Source organism: Capra hircus, chromosome 26 (genome assembly GCF_001704415.2).
Source record: "Capra hircus breed San Clemente chromosome 26, ASM170441v1, whole genome shotgun sequence".
Classification (NCBI taxonomy): domain Eukaryota; kingdom Metazoa; phylum Chordata; class Mammalia; order Artiodactyla; family Bovidae; genus Capra; species Capra hircus.
Window position 1 is genome coordinate 22,812,069 of NC_030833.1, and position 19,738 is coordinate 22,831,806.

Here is a 19,738-nt window from a genome sequence, read left to right on the forward strand (position 1 = left end):
ATACCAGACTACCTGATCTGCCTCTTGAGAAATCTGTATGCAGATCAAGAAGCAACGTTTAGAACTGGACATGGAAAAACAGACTGGTTCCAAATCAGGAAAGGAGTACGTCAAGACTGTATGTTGTCACCCTGCTTATTTAACTTATATGCAGAGTATATCATGAGAAATACTTGGATGAAGTACAAGCTGGAATCAAAATTGCTGGGAGAAATATCAATAACCTCAGATATGCAGATGACACCACCCTTATGGAGAAAGTGATGAAGAACTGAAGAGCCTCTTGATGAAAATGAAAGAGGAAAGTGAAAAAGTTGGCTTAAAGCTCAACATTCAGAAAACTAAGATTATAGCATCTGGTCCCATTAGTTCGGTTCAGTTGCTCAGTCGTGTCTGGCTCTTTACGACCCCATGAATTGTAGCACATCAGGCCTCCCTGTCCATCACCATCTCCCGGAGTTCACTCAGATTCATGTCCATCGAGTCAGTGATGCCAACCAGCCATCTCATCCTCTGTCATCCCCTTCTCCTCCAGCCCCTAATCCCTCCCAACATCAAAGTCTTTCCCAATGAGTCAACTGTTCACATGAGGTAGCCAAAGTATTGGAGTTTCAGCTTTAGCATCATTCCTTCCAAAGAAATCCCAGGGTTGATCTCCTTCAGAATGGACGGGTTGGATCTCCTTGCAGTCCAAGGGACTCTCAAGAGTCTTCTCCAACACCACAGTTCAAAAGCACCAATTCTTCGGTGCTCAGCTTTCTTCACAGTCCAGCTCTCACATCCATACATGACCACAGGAAAAACCATACCCTTGACTAGACGGACCTTAGTCAGCAAAGTAATGTCTCTGCTTTTGAATATGCTATCTAGGTTGATCATAACTTTTCTTCCAAGGAGTAAGCATCTTTTAATTTCATGGCTCACCATTTGCAGTGATTTTGGAGCCCAAAAAAATAAAGTCTGACACTGTTTCCACTGTTTCCCCATCTATTTCCCGTGAAGTGATTCGACCAGATGCCATGATCTTCGTTTTCTGAATGTTGACCTTTAAGCCAACTTTTTCACTCTCCTCTTTCACTTTCATCAAGAGGCTTTTTAGTTCTTCTTCACTTTCTGCCATAAGGGTGGTGTCATCTGCCTATCTGAGTTTATTGATATTTCTCCCGGAAATTTTGATTCCAGCCTGTGCTTCTTCCAGCCCAGCGTTTCTCATGATGTACTCTGCATATAAGTTAAATAAGCAGGGTGACAATATACAGCCTTGACGTACTCCTTTTCCTATTTGGAACCAGTCTGTTGTTCTATGTCCAGTTCTAACTGTTGCTTCCTGACCAGCACACAGATTTCTCAAGAGGCAGGTCAGGTAGTCTGGTATTTCCATCTCTCTCAGAATCTTCCACAGTTTATTGTGATCCACACAGTCAAAGGCTTTGGCATAGTCAATAAAGCAGAAATAGATGTTCTTTTTTTTCTGGAACTCTCTTACTTTTTCCATGATCCAGAGGATGTTGGCAATTTGATCTCTGGTTTCTCTGCCTTTTTGAAAACCAGCTTGAACATCTGGAAGTTCACGGTTCATGTACTACTGAAGCCTAGCTTGGAGAATTTTGAGCATTACATTACTAGCATGTGAGATGAGTGCAATTTTGCAGTAGTTTGAGCATTCTTTGGCATTCCTTCCTTTGAGATTGGAATGAAAACTGACCTTTTTCAGTCCTGTGGCCACTGCTGAGTTTTCCAAACTTGCTGACATACTGAGTACAGCACTTTCACAGCATCATCTTTCAGGATTTGAAATAGATCTACTGGAATTCCATCACTTCCACTAGCTTTATTCATAGTCATGCTTTCTAAGGCCCACTTGACTTCACATTCCAGGATGTCTGGCTCTAGATGAGTGATCACACCATCATGATTATCTGGGTCATGAAGATCTTTTTTGTACAGTTCTTCTGTGTATTCTTGCTACCTCTTCTTAATATCTTCTGCTTTTGTTAGGTCCATACCATTTCTATCCTTTATCGGGCCCATTTTTGCATGAAATATTCCCTTGGTATCTCTAATTTTCTTGAAGAGATCTCTAGTCTTTCCCATTCTGTTGTTTTCCTCTATTTCTTTGCATTGATTGCTGAAGAAGGCTTTCTTATCTCTTCTTGCTATTTTTTGGAACTCTGCATTCAGATGCTTATATCTTTCCTTTTCGCCTTTGCTTTTCGGTTTATGGCAAATAGATGGGAAACAATGGAGACAGTGAGAGACTTTATTTGGGGGTGCTCCAAAATCACTGTAGAAGGTGACTGCAGCCATGAAATTAAAGAATGCCTGCTCCTTGGAAGAAAAGTTATGATCAACCTAGACAGCATATTAAAAACCAGAGACATGACTTTGCCAACAAAGATCTGTCTAGTCAAAGCTATGTTTTTTTCCAGTAGTCATGTATGGATGTGAGAGTTGGACTATAAAAAAGCTGAGTGGTGAAGAACTGATGCCTTTGAACTGTGGTGTTGGAGAAGACTCTTGAGAGTCCCCTGGACTGCAAGGAGATCCAACCAGTCCATTCTAATGTAAATCAGTCCTGAATATTCATTGGAAGGACTGATGCTGAAGGTGATATGCCAATATTTGACCACCTAATGCAAAGAACTGACCCATTGGAAAAGACCATGATGCTGGGAAAGGTTAAAGGCAGAAGGAGAAGGGGACAATAGTGAATGAGATGGTTGGATGTCATCACTGACCCAGTGCACATACGTTTGAGTAAACTCCAGGAGTTGGTGATGGACAGGGGAGGGCTGGCATGCTGCAGTCCATTGGGTCGCAAAGTGTCAGACACCACTGAGCAACTGAACTTAACTGATAGTTTTACTTGGGTTGGCCAAAATGTTTGTTTGAATTTTTCTGTACAATATTCTAGTAAAAACCCAATGAACTTTTTGGCCAACACAATATACAAAGGGCTCAGCCACTCTGTCTTCTGGCCATCACTCAGCCTCCAAGAGTGATGATTTTCTGTAAACTAGCTGAATTCATCCCTGGAATTCAGAATGCACAGACAGCATGTGTCTTTACAGTATCTTTTATTTTACAGTATATCCTAACTCTAAATAAATGTTAACTGCATAAACCCAGTGCTCCTGTACACTCTCCGTCTTCAAGCTGTGGTGTTGTGCAGGCAAAAGATGTAGAACATGAAGAGGTATTTTGTTATTTCCTTTAATGCTTTCTACATTCAACTGCACCGCAATCATAATATAACACTGCTGAAGTCTGTCATATTAAAGAATGACAAAAAATGCTTTCCTGTATTCTGAACGAAAATTAAAAAAATAAACAAGCAAAAAACAATGCAACAGCACACTCACGGACTTAAATAATGAATCATTTCTTTCTGATATCCACAGCAGACAATAAACTCTCATTACTGACAGATGTGGTGCTGTCTTATTGAATCCTAACCAATCATTAATAGATCAAATGATGGGTCTATTTGACATAGCATTGACCTAGCATACCTTTTCCCATTTAATAAAACATAAAATCAAAGTCTGTAAAAGCATCATAGCCAGGCTCACTATGTGTTGGAAACGTGTACACTATGTGTTGTTCTAATCAAGATGGATAAATCAAAGAGGCAAGGTTCAGACAAACTGGGCTGTGAAACCTACACAGAATTCAAATACTTAAATGTCAGCACACTGTTTAGTCGTGATGTCACTTTAATTCTTTAGAACACACACGCACTTCCCAAGAGTTATCAATGGTTGAATTTATTCATAATTACTTTCATTTCTTCATCTACCTCCTGATTATCCTCTATGTGGATGACATTAGCAATCAATGAGTGATTAATCATAGATCATTAAGAAAGGAGGAAGATAAAGGCAAGAAACTTCATCCTCAGACAGTGTAATCAGTTTCTGTAAAACCAAGAGTCAGCTCTTTATATAGTGATACTACAGGGACACCTGCAGTGTGGGATATCCCAAAGAGCTTTGGAGCCCAGTAGATCAGGATTTAAATCCCAGCTCAACTATCTTGAGCAAACTCTGTACTTCAGCTAATTTGCAAAATTCAGTAGAGTATCCTTGGGGACTTTGCCTGGGACCATGAATATGAAAAATCCCAGCTCAATATTTCTCACAGCAACATGAAAATCACTTAATAAGCAGTATTTCTATTCCACTCCCTATTCTTAGTCATTCAGTCTTGTGAAAATGGATTTATGTCAAATTCTCCCCTCTTAAAACCAGTGCATCAGAAAGATATACAAATGGCTAACTGGAATCTCAGCTTCACAATTTTGTTTTCAAAGCCTACTCACAGTATACTTTCTCAAGTGCCCTCTGTAAAGACCCTCAAACTGTTGCTGATCTAGAGCATGACAACATGCTTCATGTGTCCTAAATCACTATTTACAGAAGGCGAGTATGAAAAACTAGTGAGAACGGAAGTAGTCTGACTCAATTTTGGATTCCCACCAGATCATCAGGGAAAGCCAAATGCTTTCAGCGCAGGTCACACCTGCTTAATTGGCAGTGATAAGAATCTTTAAATGACCACAAAGGAATTAAATAGCTACAGATAAATGACCCAAAAAGAGTTAATGATGCTGTACCACAGAGGAACAGAATGCACTCTAGTATCATGATTGCAGCAGAATTGCAGGTTAATAAACTTGTATTTTGTAATTTAATGGGGCACACATAGTACCAGACTGGAAGTGAATGATAGGCTATAAATGCACACTCAAGCATTTCATAAATAAATTATTACAACACTAATTGCAATTAAATTGCCTTTCCTTAATATGATCCTGTAATGATACAGTTCTTATTCAGGGCCTGACTCTCCCCTAAACTGGTATCAAGCACAACTAACTTATCTAACAATGTCATGAATGTTGCTTCACACTTTTTTTTTCATTAGGGTAGTATGCCAAGCATGCTTAACTATATACAAAAGGTTTTTTTTGGTCATTTTTGATTTGTTTCATTTTTGTGTGTTTGCACATATATAAGAGAAGAGTAGAACTATAATGAGCTGGGTAAACCTGAGCCTCTAAGATGGTGGTTACTGCTAAGTCTTTATGAAAATTTTTATATCCTCCAGTTTCAGCTTTCAGCTCTTCTTTGTTATTAGTTGATGTTTTCCTGGTCAGAATGTGAGCTTGACTTTGGTTTTGTGTAAACTTTCTCCAGGTTTATGTAGGAGGAAGGTGTCCTTCCTTTGGCTCCCATCTTTCTCTGTGTATGCAGCTTCCTCCTAGTGTTTTTCTCACCACATTCATTCATGTGCCTGTTTATGTGGGTTTCTGAGACCAGGGCCATGATCCTCTTTGCATTCCTAATGTCTGAAAGATAGCATGTGCTCTAGAAATAATAGGTAGCCAAAAAAAAAAAAAAAAAAAAAAAGGAGGGGTGGGAAGAAAGGACTATGTCAAATTTGGGGCTTATGTCAACCACTAAAAGCTAATGTTTATTTATTCACTTAACCAACAAATATTTAGTGTCTTTCTTGTATAGTAATCTCCAAGACTAAAACCCAGATATTTAGGATACATTTTCTCCTTTCAAAACATGAAGAATGATTTGGTTTAAAAAGGAATATAATATTAAAATCAACCAACAAACAGAAACACTATGTTCTAGATGCTATATCAAATTAAATATTAAGATATTATTCCTTATGCTATGCTGTGTTAAGTCAGTTCAGTTGTATCCAACTCTATGAGACCCTATGGACTGTAGCCCACCAGGCTTCTCTATCTGTGGTATTCTCCAGGCAATAATAGTGGAGTGAGTTGCCATTTCCTACTCCAGGGGATCTTCCCAAAACCAGGGATCAAATCCACGTCTCTTATGTCTCCTATATTGGCAGGCAGGTTCTTCACCACTAGTGCCACCTGAGAAGCCCATATTACTCCTTATGAGAGCTCTAAGGTATAGTGCACTATTATCTCACCTTCCTGATGAGGACACTGTGGCCCAAATTAGGAAATCTTACTACCATCTCTTTGTAAGCAAGTTAAAGATCACATTTAAAACTAAACCAAATGGCTCCAGAGTCTGTACTTAGAACAGTCACCTTTTGTGACTGTTAACAAATAAATGCTATGGATTCAAATGAGCTGATGTCATTGATAATCAAGAATTAGACCAGAGAAAGCCTGACAGGAGAGAGAGCTAGTGAGCTAAGCCTTTAAAGTTGGCAAGACTTACGTGGGCAAAGAGGAGCCACTAAGGAGAGCAGAGTGAGAAAAGTTACCAGTAATGTGTGAGCTGGAGGAGGAGCTTCATGTAAAGTGCAGTAAGTCTGAAAAGATAAGCTTGTACAGCTTTGACTGCCAAGTGAAAAATATTCAGAGGTCTTGCCACACAAGCATCTGATAAAGATTCTCTCCCTGACCAAACTTGAGTCAGGCTACTCTGAGCCTTCTTCTCATCCAGACCTCAACCTTGGACTACAAAGATTTCTACAAACACTAGCAGAGTTTCTAACAACTCATGGCCTGGTGTGTTCTGAGGATGACCCTAGCCCCCTGTAAAGTCGATGCCTGAGAAAACTCAAGACTGCCAAAGGAATTGACTGTTTCTTCCACCAGGCCCCTGTCTCTTAATGTCTGTGGGAAGATAGAGTCTAACTGTGATAAGTGCTATTAAGCAAACCTACATGTGCTTCACATGGCCCGAACCCCCTTCCCACTTTTCGTACTTTTTCACTTTCCTATCTCTGCTCAAGCCCCTACAACTTCCCCTCCCCACTCCCAAGTTCTCCCTCTAAAATGTCCAATCAACCTGTGCACACAACAGTTTGCAGTTCAACCCTTCCCCCAACTGTCAGCAGTTACTGAATCAAACCTATTTTCACTGCTTTTACTAATGACTGGCTGCATTTATCTTTGACAAATCCCAGAGAGATAGTGCTGTTCCCCACATCTGGCTATATCTTAGTTCCACAGGATGATACTGCTACTTCAAGAAAGAAACATGTGCAGAGAGACAAAGGACTGAGGTTGTACCCTCTTCCTCTGAAGAATCCAATAACCCCACAGCTGGCTCACAGGCAACCTTGTGTTAAGGAGAGAAAGGCACTCTTTGCAGATGAGTGCACAGCTCGTTGAACAGATGATATCTATCACTAACGAAAGTTCTTGGGCAGTTACAGCCTCAGATATTCAGCTTGGCTGATGGAACAAAGGCTGGACTTCAGGTACTCATCTGTTCACCATACCTTCCTGTGCTCCGTATGCCGCAAACTGTATATAGCAGACTTGATCACAGTGCTAACTTTTTTATTCTCTTTTATGTCCTCTGATTTTCAAATATTTATTTAGTTACAAAGATGGTGTGTATATATATACTATACTATACACATACTCAAAGCTGATGATAAAAACTCTTACTCTGTGTTTGGGATAATAGCTATTAATGTTTAGTAAAACAAGTATTACTATATAATAATCCTTAACTCAGTAATTCTGTTTATGAAAATATATTCTCAGGAATTTTTAAAATCAACTTGAGAATGTTATACACAAAGATGTTCACCATAATATTGTATTTGGTTATATTACATAGATGTAATTTACTTAGATATTTATTCTAAGTAAATATTAAAATATTATATTAATATACTTATATTAAATTGTTTATATTTAAGTATTTAATATATACTTTCATATTTATTATATGCAAAGAGATGTAACCAATCCATTTTGAAGGATATCAGCCCTGGGATTTCTTTGGAAGGAATGATGCTAAAGCTGAAACTCCAGTACTTTGGCCACCTCATGCGAAGAGTTGACTCATTGGAAAAGACTCTGATGCTGGGAGAGATTGGGGGCAGAAGGAGAAGGGGATGACAGAGGATGAGATGGCTGGATAGCATCACTGACTTGATGGACGTGAATCTGAGTGAACTCTGGGAGATGGTGATGGACAGGGAGGCCTGGCATGCTGCGATTCATGGGGTCGCAAAGAGTCGGACACAACTGAGCGACTGAACTAACTAAATTCTTATTATATTTAGGTATGTATTTATAATAAAATACTGGAAACCATATGTAATTATTCTTTGTATTTGTATAGGGAATAATACAGCAGCTGTTAAATTAGTTACATTTTGTGTTTGCAAGTTCAGGGGAGAGGTGTTTACATAATACTAGCATTATAAAAGGTAGTAAATCACAAACAGATTCATGATAGCCAACCATGTTTATTCCAAGTGAATTTTAAAAGTAACAGAAATTAAAGTAGGCTGATTTATGGTGGTACTAGTATTTTTTTTTTTAATCCTTAGACTTCCATATGTCCAGAATTTTCTACAATGGCATGAATGATTTCTATTACTGAAAAGAAAATATCCCAATGCCATTCACCTCAGCATATGCACTTACCAAAAACAAACAAAACAATGTCTGGCATTGTGCTAGAAAGTAGATTATAGACAGCAAAGTATAATATATGATTCATGTTTTGAAAGATCTCACATTTGTGAAAAGAATTAGAAACAATTATGCACTTCAGGTGAAAGAAAACTATTTAAAAAATAAATTAAAAGATCCAAGTAACAAAATATGATGCGTGACTAGAGGAAACAATCGTTTGGCTGGCAACATGGAAGAGGAAAGCTCCATGGGAGTGGTACTTCTTCTTCTGGGCCTTAGAAGGCCCTGCTCCTTTTCCACAATGCATCTCTCTGTGTGCAGATAGCCCAGGAATTTTCCTGAGTGGCTGATGGGTAAGGCCCTCAGTCCTGTCCTTTGACATGAATAAATTAACAGCCAATGATTCACATCGCTGTATGACAGAAGCCAACACAATATTGTAACACCATTATCCTCCAATTAAAAATAAATTATTTAAAAGGCTTAAAAAAGAGCCAATGAGGACAGAGAATATGTCCCTGCTCAAAGAACAGGGAGCTTGTGCATGCTGCAAAATAGGTAAAACCATGAATGAATCCTGACAATTGTAAAGAGAGAAAGAAAAATTCAGGAGACTTGATGAAGGGAGAATTCACACAGGAAAAGAGTAGTTATCAACTTTTAGAAAAATAAGAGCATTATTCCAGTTTACTCTATGTCACTGTAAACCAACAACAACAACAACAACAAAGCGATTAGAAAACTCAACAGTTGTCACTCCAATCATATGGGATAGGTTAGAGAGCGACAGACTGGGGGAAACACAGAGCTGTCTGTTAACTGTTATGCTCTCAAGAAATGAAGGGGTTCAGTTCAGTTCAGTTCAGTCGCTCAGTCGTGTATGACTCTCAGTGACCCATGGACTGCAGCACACCAGGCCTCCCTGTCCATCACCAGTTCCCGCAGCTTGTTGAAACTCATGTCCATTGAGTTGGTGATGCCATCCAACCATCTCATTCTCTGTCGTCCCCTTCTCCTCCCACCTTCAATCTTTCCCAGCATCAGGGTCTTTTCAAATGAGTCAGTTCTTCACATCGGTTGGCCAAATATTGGAGTTTCACCTTCAGCATCAGTCCTTCCAATGAATATTCAGGACTGATTTGCTTTAGGATGGACTAGTTGGATCTCCTTGCAGTTCAAGGGACTCTCAAGAGTCTTCTTCAACACCACAGTTCAAAAGCATTGATTCTTCAGCGTTCAGCTCTCTTTATAGTCCAACTCTCACATCCACACATGACTACTGGAAAAACAATAGCTTTGACTGGACGGAACTTTGTTGGCAAAGTCATGTCTCTGCTTTTTAATATGCTCTCTAGATTGGACATAACTTTCCTTTCTAGGAGCAAGTGTCTTTTAATTTCATGGCTGGAGTCAAGATCTGCAGTGATTTTGGGAGTGCCCCCCAAAATAAATTGTCATCGTTTCCATTATTTCCCCATCTATTTGCCATGAAGTGATGGGACCAGATGCCATGATCTTCCTTGTCTGAATGTTGTTTTAAACCAATTTTTTCACTCTCTTCTTTCACTTTCATCAAGAGGCTCTTTAGTTCTTATTTGTTTTCTGCCATAAAGGTGGTGTCATCTGCATATCTGAGGTTACTGATATTTTTCCGGCAATCTTGATTCCAGTTTGTGCTTCATCCAGCCCAGCGTTTATCATGATATACTCTGCATATAAGTTAAGTAAGCAGGGTGACAATATACAGCATTGACCTACTCCTTTCCCTATTTGGAACCAGTGTGTCGTTCCATGTTCAGCTCTAACTGTTGCTTCCTGAATTGCATACCAATTTCTCAAGAGGCAGGTCAGATGGTCTGGTATTACCATCTCTTTAAGAATTTTCCATAGTTTGTTGTGATCCATGCAGTCAAAGTCTTTGGCATAGCCAATAAAGCAGAAGCAGATGTTTTTCTGGAACTGTCTTGCTTTTTCAGTCATCCAATGGATGTTGGCAATTTGATCTCTGATTCCTCTGCTTTTTCTAAATCCAGCTTGAACATCACAATTAATGTACTGTTGAAGCCTGGCTTGGAGAAACTTGAGCATTAATTTACTAGTGTTTGAGATGATTGCAATTGTGTGGTAGTTTGAGCATTCTTTGGCATTGCCTTTCTTTGGGATTGGAATAAAAACTGACCTTTCCCAGTCCTGTGTCCACTGCTGAATTTTCCAAATTTGCTGGCATATTGAGTGCAACACTTTCACATCATATTTTAGGCTTTGAAACAGCTTAACTGGAATTCTATCACCTTCACTAGCTTTGTTCATAGTGATGCTTCCTAAGGCCCACTTGACTTAGCATTCCAGGATGTCTAGCTCTAGGTGAGTGAGCATACCTTTGTGATTATCTGGGTTGTGAAGATCTTTTTTGTATAGTTCTTCTGTGTATTCTTGCCACCTCTTCTTAATATCTTCTTCTTCTGTTAGGTCCATAGCATTTCTGTCCTTTATTGATATAAAGGACATATATATGATATATATATGTGTATATCATAAATATAATATATATATATTTGTATATCACATATGATATATATATATTAAATCTACATCATATAGCTATGATAAATGTACATTTGAAATATTTACAATCAACCTCATCTTGAGGATCTATTTCAGTCAGATTATCTGTTAGAGTTCATTCTTTTAGCATTGACACCACATCCTGCTGCCAACCATCAGTCCCTAAATTATGATTCTGTTTACTTTCTAATATGACTTATGGGGAAATTTTATTACTCTTATTTGGTCTTAAGAAATCCTAATGACTGTGTTCATTGTACCAAGTCCACAACCACTCCTTTTTACAGGTTGAGTTGTGTCTCCCAGACAAGGTACATTGAAGTTCCTCAATGTGACCTAATTTGGAAATGGATTTTTACAGATTTCATCATATTAAGGTGAAGCCATGAGACTAAGTCCTACTTTAATATAACTTTGCTCTTATAAGAAGGAGAAGCTTGGATAGATAAACATAGAGGGAATAGGATGCAGAGACATGGAAAACACCATAAGAAGATGGAAGCAGAAGTTAGAATAATCCTTTTAAAGCCAAAGAACACCAAGGATTGCCACCTATCACCAGAAGCCAGAGGAGGGGTACAATACAAGTTCATCCTTAAAGGAATATCTGCCACTTCATTAATGCATTCAGTTCAGTTCAGTTCAGTCACTCAGTTGTGTCCGACTCTAACCTTACACATTAATTTTTTCCGAGGATGAAAGGAAGTGGGTTCTAGAAAGGAACCACAGGCTTTGGGGTTTGCCCAGTGTCCCCTCTGCAGACATTTCATAAGGTGTGTTTTCTTGGTTTGAGTACTTATGATATCAATATCCAGCTGCTTTGACTAATGGAAGCCAGGATGGACCACAATACTTAGTGCTTGGGAGTATATCTCATTGTGTCAGTGCAATCCCCCAGCCCCAAACCACCTCCTGTCTTTAGGAAATTAGTTTGCCCCCAAATGGAAGGTGAAATCTATAGCTATTTCAGGCACCAGATATTTAACTACGTTAAATATGGATGGATGACAGAGCTATACTCAGTTCTCATCAATTATGAATGACTTCCTTTTAAAAAAAAACAAGATAGACCCTCCTTATCCAGAGGCTTGCGAGTCAGGCAGCTGCATTTGCAGCTACAGGGATTCTGAGTTAGCAATCAGATCTGGCTTTCTTGATCTATGTTCTCTTCTAATTCAATTAGCAACTCATTGTGCTCAGCCTGATTGACTGAAGAAGGCAACTCTCTACAGGGAAGAGACTGGCCTTCAGGTCCATTTGATCTCAGCATCGTGGGAGAAATCGAAGTACAACATGGTCACAGAGAGGATGGCTAAACACAGGGCCTAACTGGGTATCCTGGATGAACACATATTTTAATTATTTTAGGTCAACATAGCTGGTGTTGTTTAGTCATTAAGTCATATCTGACAATTTGCAACGCTATGGACTGTAGCCCATCATGTTCCTCTATCCATGGGATTTCCCTGGCAAGAAAGAATACAAGAGTGGGTTGCAATTTCCTTCTCCAGGGGATCTTCCCTACCCATGGATCAAACTCATGTCTCCTGCATTGGCAGGCAAATTCTTTATGGCTGAGCCTAGGTTAATATTAGCATCACAGTAATTCAGTGATGACATGGCAATAGCTACAATTTGAAAAGTCTTACTGTCCCAAGACCTTGGATGAGTTATTGGATACAACTTTGTAAAGTATAAATTATAACCATGTCTATGTTTCTTGCTCTGTGGTGGTAGAGAACCTAAGTTTAGAATGGTAAAGTGATTTCCGAAGGCCAAATGCCCATTTATTGTTGGTGCTAGAATTTAACACCAGTCTGTCAGTTTCAAAAGCTCATTGCCTTAACCTACAATGATCTGTCTCACCAGTGCTCATTCTAATGCCCCAGGTTAATGGGAGTGCAGGGGAACCTGTGTCGGATAACCTGAGTTCCTTTTAGGGAGACACAGATAAAATCTGCAGCTGTTTAGTGGTAAGATTTGGGGTCCATGGTCTCTTTGAAGGCTTTTGTTGAAATTCAAATTGTTTTGTGTCAGGGGGATATAGAGCTATGTGAGAAATGATTAAACAACCACCAGATTTAAAGCTGTATTTTCAGGTATTGTGTAAGACTCTGAAAAAAAAGGCAAACCCGCAAATAGAAAAAGTAGGTCTAGATTTCATGCATGGTATTTCATAAAGTGCCAAAGAAAAATAGGTTTGTTTGGTTTCCATGTGGTGGTGGAGGGCAAAAGCATAGGGAGTTCTGTGAGAAAAAGACCTGTCTTGGACTAAAAAAAATATGCTTTCCATAAGACTGTTGTTCTCACTGATCAGGTATGGAATAAACAATTATGTAAATAGTATGATCAATTTAGCACTGAATGGGAACATACAGAGTGAGCCTTATCAATCCCTTTTGTAGCTCAAGAAGGAACTGGCTCAAGATGTTATTTCCCTTGGGGCTCAGGGGAAAATTAAAAAAAAGGAGGGGCCCTAAGGGTAACAAGCTAGAGAAAGCTGAGGACTGGCTCCCTCTCTGGATTGCTTCCAGAATATAGGCAAATCTCATGACTTGGAAAAAAAGGAACTCCTGGATGTGTGCGTGCATGCATGTGCAAAAGGTGAGTGTGTAGTTAATCCTAATGGCCTCCTCCTGGACACAGGTCTCTACTATTGGGACAGACCTGGAGTTTGACATTCACATCTGGCTGTAAATTATTCTTATTTTCCTTGTACAGATGAATCAGCATGATCTGAACATTCTTTTTTCAACTCACTTTGTTGGAAGAGAGCATGGGGTGACCAGAGAGAATAAAGGATGCTCTTGTTTCATTTGACCATTAATGATAAAGTGCTGTTTTAAGAGTCTTCCTTTAACAGAGACAATAAACTAGGCTTTGTATGTGGATATGGAAGATCTGGGTTTTTAAACTACCCAGTGATCTCTGCAGGTGGACTGAGGGTGGGCAAAATACAGAGATGTCAGTGGGGAGGAATCTCCTTTTCTGATAATCAAATTGCCAGAAGTGATGCAAATTACCAGAACAAACCAGTGGCCATATAATTACATTTTCTGCTTCTAACAGTGGCAGTGCCTTCAGAATATACTTTTTATGGAGATTCCCATCATTTCCAGTTGATCAGAAACACAAAACTGTAAATCTTTTATCTTTGGAAGGCCAATCTTAAAATGAGAAGAAACAATATAGCTGCAGTTTGTCTCTGATGGGGGTTGAAGGCTGAAATCAATCATTGGCCTGGCTAGGCTTCAAGTATTTGAGAGCTTAACTCATGTTTAAGGAGTTTATCAAAGATTCATGTGCTATGGTGCTTGCACATAAGAAACATATTCAGGAAGAGGGGATAGGTCTCAGATGTTTGTAATAACTGAAGAAACACACAGGGTGGTGTGTCAGGAAACACAATCAGTGTTAGCTGATAAGAGTCTGTTCTTTGCCACTAACAACTATATTATGGTGCATAATGTGTGGGATCCAGTCAGAAGCAGGTTTGCATTCATGCAGGCTATTTATTAACTGTGCTTCTGTGTATAAGTTACTTAACCCTGTGAAGGTTCATTTCATCATGTGTAAAATAAGGATGATTAGATGATACTTAGAACTTTTATGAGGATGACTTTTAGCTAAAGCAGGAAATTTTAGGTTATCATTTTGGATGACTGATGTCCAAGTTTAATTCAACATTACAACTTAATACACATGACTAAATTTAAATAATATAGATTTTCATTAGAGATTATTTCAAAATTCCACATAGAATTGCTAAGTTAGGAAAATGAAAAAAGAAAGTATGTTAAAAGTTTTCTGGTTATGAAGCAAAAAAATCAATGCAATCCAGAGTGTTGTCAATGTTGCTGCTGCTGCTGCTGCTGCGTCGTTTCAGTCATGTCTGACTCTGTGCGACCCCATAGAAGGCAGCCCACCAGGCTCCCCCATCCCTGGGATTCTCCAGGCAAGAACATTGGAGTGGGCTGCCATTTCCTTCTCCAGTGCATGAAAGTGAAAAGTGAAAGTAAAGTCGCTCAGTCGTGTCTGACTCTTTGCAACCCCATGGACTGCAGCCTTCCAGGCTCCTCCACCCATGGGATTTTCCAGGCAAGAGTACTGGAGTGGGGTGTCATTGCCTTCTGTGGTGTTGTCAATAGAACCAATCATATCTCAATGGGAGATTACTCTTAGAGCTCCTTTTTTAATGTGATGCCTGAGAATGCTGCTGCTGCTGCTGCTGCTAAGTCGCTTCAGTAGTGTCTGACTCTGTGCAACCCCATAGATGGCAGCCCACCAGGCTCCCCGGTCCCTGGGATTCTCCAGGCAAGAACAATGCAGTGGGTTGCCATTTCCTTCTCCAATGCATGAAAGTGAAAAGTGAAAGTGAAGTCGCTCAGTCATGTCCGACTCTTCGCAACCCCATGGACTGCTGCCTACCAGGCTCCTCCACCCATGGGATTTTCCAGGCAAGAGTACTGGAGTGGGGTTGCCATTGCCTTCTCAGGATGCCTGAGAATACGTCACCCTAAACACTGAACTGGAAGCAGACCGACATGGAAATATAATCCATCCTTGTCTTCCATGATCGACTAACAAATAAGGATCAGGTGATGTAAATATCTATATTGCAGAGTACATAATTCAAAATGGTGTTAAAAAGCCTTGCCTAATTTCATGTACATGGAGAGTAAAGTTCGCTGACAAATTTATGTGATTCAACCTGTTAAACACTCCTCTGTTGAGATTTTTTTCACTCATTTCCCTTAGAACACAGTTAATCTTGAGGCTTGTCAGATGCTTTCCCCAGCTCCTAATGGACATTAAATCTGTCAGGGAGAAACGTACTAAATTTGACACAACGTTCAAACTAGCAGTCTGAGGTTCTGACTCCCAGTTGCACTGAAGGTGGTGTTTTATGCTGGAAGTCCTCATGGTTGTATAATCCCCATGACCCCCAGTTAAAAAGTGGCTGAGATGACATTTGTGATTTCTACGCCCATTTAAAAACTCATCCTCTAAAACAATCATGTGACGCAAAATGCAGGGCACATGGACAGAGACATGTACGCACTGTATTCTTCTCTCACCTCACCTTTCTGTGAGAGTGAAATAAAGGAACTTATCATGTGATTGTACATTTCCAGGACAAGGGGGATGCTCATTATGATAGCTACAAAGAGTCTCTTGAGAAATTAATGGAAATTGGTCTAAAAATTATCATCCAATAAACAAGGCAAAGATATGTTTGTTCTCATAGTTTGAAGCTTCTATCTAGGGGACTGAAGAGCACCAACAAACTTCTCAAGTTGCAGACAGTTTTCCTCTAATACCCTCTGTTGTCTGGTTAAGGTCATAAAAACTCCTTGAACAATAATATTTTAAATTATCGATGTTTTGTTTTTCATCTATCTTTTGCCCAAAACAGTGGCCAAATAGCAAACCCTGATCAAAGAGAACAAGGTTTTGCTTTTTGTGAAATACATTTGATTAAGAGTTCCTAGCATTGCTAAGTGGATGTTCTATAAAAGAGACCACCCTCTATCAAAATATTGGCCACCTTATTTCCCTTGTGCCTGAGATGTCCCTACTGAGAGTAATAGAAAAGTCAGTTCTAATTATGTTCAAGAACTGGACCTGAGGATAACCTGAATCATTGATAGAAACTTCATTTTCAGCAGGAATCAATGTTCGGGAAACACTTTAACCCTTTGTTTAATAAATCAGTTAAATGCCCACCCCAAAAAGGGAGGAAATATTATAGTCTTAGCAAAGCTGGGGGAATCCTAGCTAACTTTCTGCAAACCTGTGTGTATGTAGAATAAGCGGCACTTGTAGCTGACTATCTTTTGTCTCTTTAGATTCTCCTCCATAAGGGTGTTCAATCTGCCTGTGTGGAAATAAATAAAGAAAAAACTCACTAAAATGCAGTCAGGAGGCTTGAAGTGGGTGTTTTCATGTGCAGACCACTGGACATCAACACAGAACCCCATAGGAAGAGATGCACCTGTATTTCTGACAGGAAGTTACATGACTTCACTATCACCAGTAGGAGGAAGAAAGGTTGTTTTTTTTTGGAGGGGGGGGTGGTGCTGGAAATTGCTCATACAAGGAGAGATTTTCACATTCTGCCAACAAAAAGTCAGTATCCTTCGAATTCCACTTTACTCCAATAACTTTCCCGTTTTGCTCTACAAAAGAGCTTCCCCCTCTTTGCTTGACTAGACCTGCATGTGGCACCACAGTCGCATGTCCTGAACCGCACTCTTCTGCTGCTCCTGAAGAAACCCATCCTGCTGGCTATTTTAGTTTTTAGGTTAAAAAATAGGTGGAGTAGATCATGTCGCCCTGTTTACCCGCTCTATCATACAGGACAACCTGGTTCGCCTCTCTGAGCTACAGTGGTTTTGTGTTTTATTTTTTAAGTGAAATGAGGATAAACATATTGGTTGAGGATAAACATTTATAAGGTTGAGGTAAGGATTAAAAGGTGGCATACTAAATGCATACAAATGATCAATGGTCATACTCTGACTTAAAATATTGTGAAGGAGTAATTTCATGTGCCAAGTTTACTGGGCAACAGGGCACTCAAATATCTGGTTAAATATTATTTCTGGGTGTGTCTGTGAGGGTTTTCTGGGATGAGATTAGCATCTGAGTTCACACACTGAGTAAAGCAGATTGTTCTTCCTAACCTGGGTGGGCCTCCTTCAATCTGCTCATGGACTGAATAGAAAGTAAGGTTTGAATAAGATTTTTTTTTTTTTCTGTCTTTACATAGGTACACTTAAGGTGAAACATCAGTCTTCTCCTGCCCTTGAAATCAAATGAAACCCATAGATTCTCCTGGCTCTGAACTTTTCAGCCTGTATAATCATGTGAAGCAATTTCATATAATAAATCTATTATATATAAATATACATGTACATATATATGCGTGCATTTGTATATATTCTACTGGTTTTGTTTATCTGGGAAACTCTAATACAAATATCACTTGAAATGCATTTCTTTAAGGTAAAAATTTCCTCTCACTTCACAGTCTTACTTTTAAATTCAAATATCCCTGAAGATGTGCTATAGTAAATTATCAATTGTTCATTATAAATCATTTTAGTAGATTGCTAGATGAATGTTCAAGGACAGGGAGATGACTGGTAAGAACAGTTACTCTGTTTTACAATAAACAAATTTATAAATCTAAACAACACTCTCGAGTGTCCTATGATAAACTGCTAAATGTTGCAGAATTTCCCAAGTCTCAAAATTTTCCTGTTCCTTAAGGTGAAAAAAGTCCATGTGATGACTGCTATTTTATTATTATAAATTTATGTTAAAATAAAAACATCACTTTCACAATATTACAAATCAAATATGCTTCAATAAAAATATATCTCAAGCTTATAGTACTAGTAGGAAAGAAAACTCAACATTATAAACTGAACAAAAATAAGAAATCTCAAAAACTGGTGCACTAGTCATTTCCTTCTGGAAAGAAAAAGATAGAAAAAGAAAAGTAAATGGACAAACCAGACAATTGTCTTTTAGCTTTGTTTATCAAGACAATTTGAGTGTGCTGAGGTTTCCCAAATAGCTCATTAAAAAAAAAAAAAAAGTAAGAACAAATAAAATAATCCACTAATTATAACATTTTCCCATACTGGAGTTTCCAAGTACTTTATTTGAATGGGAAAGAGCATATTGCTAGAAGTACACGCTATGAATACATTGCTTGGTTTTGGGTATCAGACTGAGCACTGCCTATGGTATAAATCACCTTTTACTCTTTAAACCTCAATTTCCTCATCTGTGATATGTGAATAAAAATTATAGTAAGAACTGCATAGATTTATATAACAAGTATATGATAAAATGCAGTTATCCAAAATTTTATGTATATGTAATCAATCAATAAATGGTAACACAATAAATAGACAGTAATATAATTTAATCCCTCAAAAGGTATGTTGGACACAGCTTCACAGTGGAGAGTGGTCAAAAAACCAGCATTCAGAGCAACCAGATTCTATTTTACCATTATTATTCCAAATTAGTTAAACTGCAGCTAAGATTTGAGCAAAATTGGTCAGATACTTTAAAAAAAATAATTAAGCTTTTTCAGAAGTGCTGAAAGGCTATGAAAATAGAGCCAAGAGAAAAGGAATACAGCCAGAAACAAAGGCTTCTCAGGGGAGAAACTGCCAAAGTAGAAGTCCCTCGCTCAGCCAAAGATTAGGGGAGAATTTAACTCCCCAGTAAGAGAAGACAGGGAGTCCAGCATTCCTAAACACAAAGAGACTTCAGACCATTGGCACCTGTCTCCCCAGCAGGAGAGGCAAGTGCTTCATGAATAGAGAAAACACCAGACCCCACAGACAGGCAACTGTAGGCTTTCACGAGCACTCATTTTGCTCATATGAGCAAAAACATATCTAGGACAAACAAAGTACATACAGTGTTACCTGGGATTAGAATTTAGGTTCAAATAAATTTGCAGAACTCCCAAAGTATGAAAAACACTCTAAAAATGCTAAATGCTTCTAACCCTTACAACTGTCATCTTGCAGAAGCTCTTTCTTTGCTATTTCATGTTTTCTTCTGACAATATAATTAACTCAGTTTGCACAGTAGTGGAGAATTCCTAGATCCAAATTAGAAAAAAAGTTAATGAATCAGAATTAAAGGTAAGAGGGGTTATTTTTCTCTATATTTTTAAGTAGGTAATCTCCAAACATGACCTATTCAGGAGCTATACCTTCCAATACCTACGTCACAGTATAATTCCCTTCGCTTGAA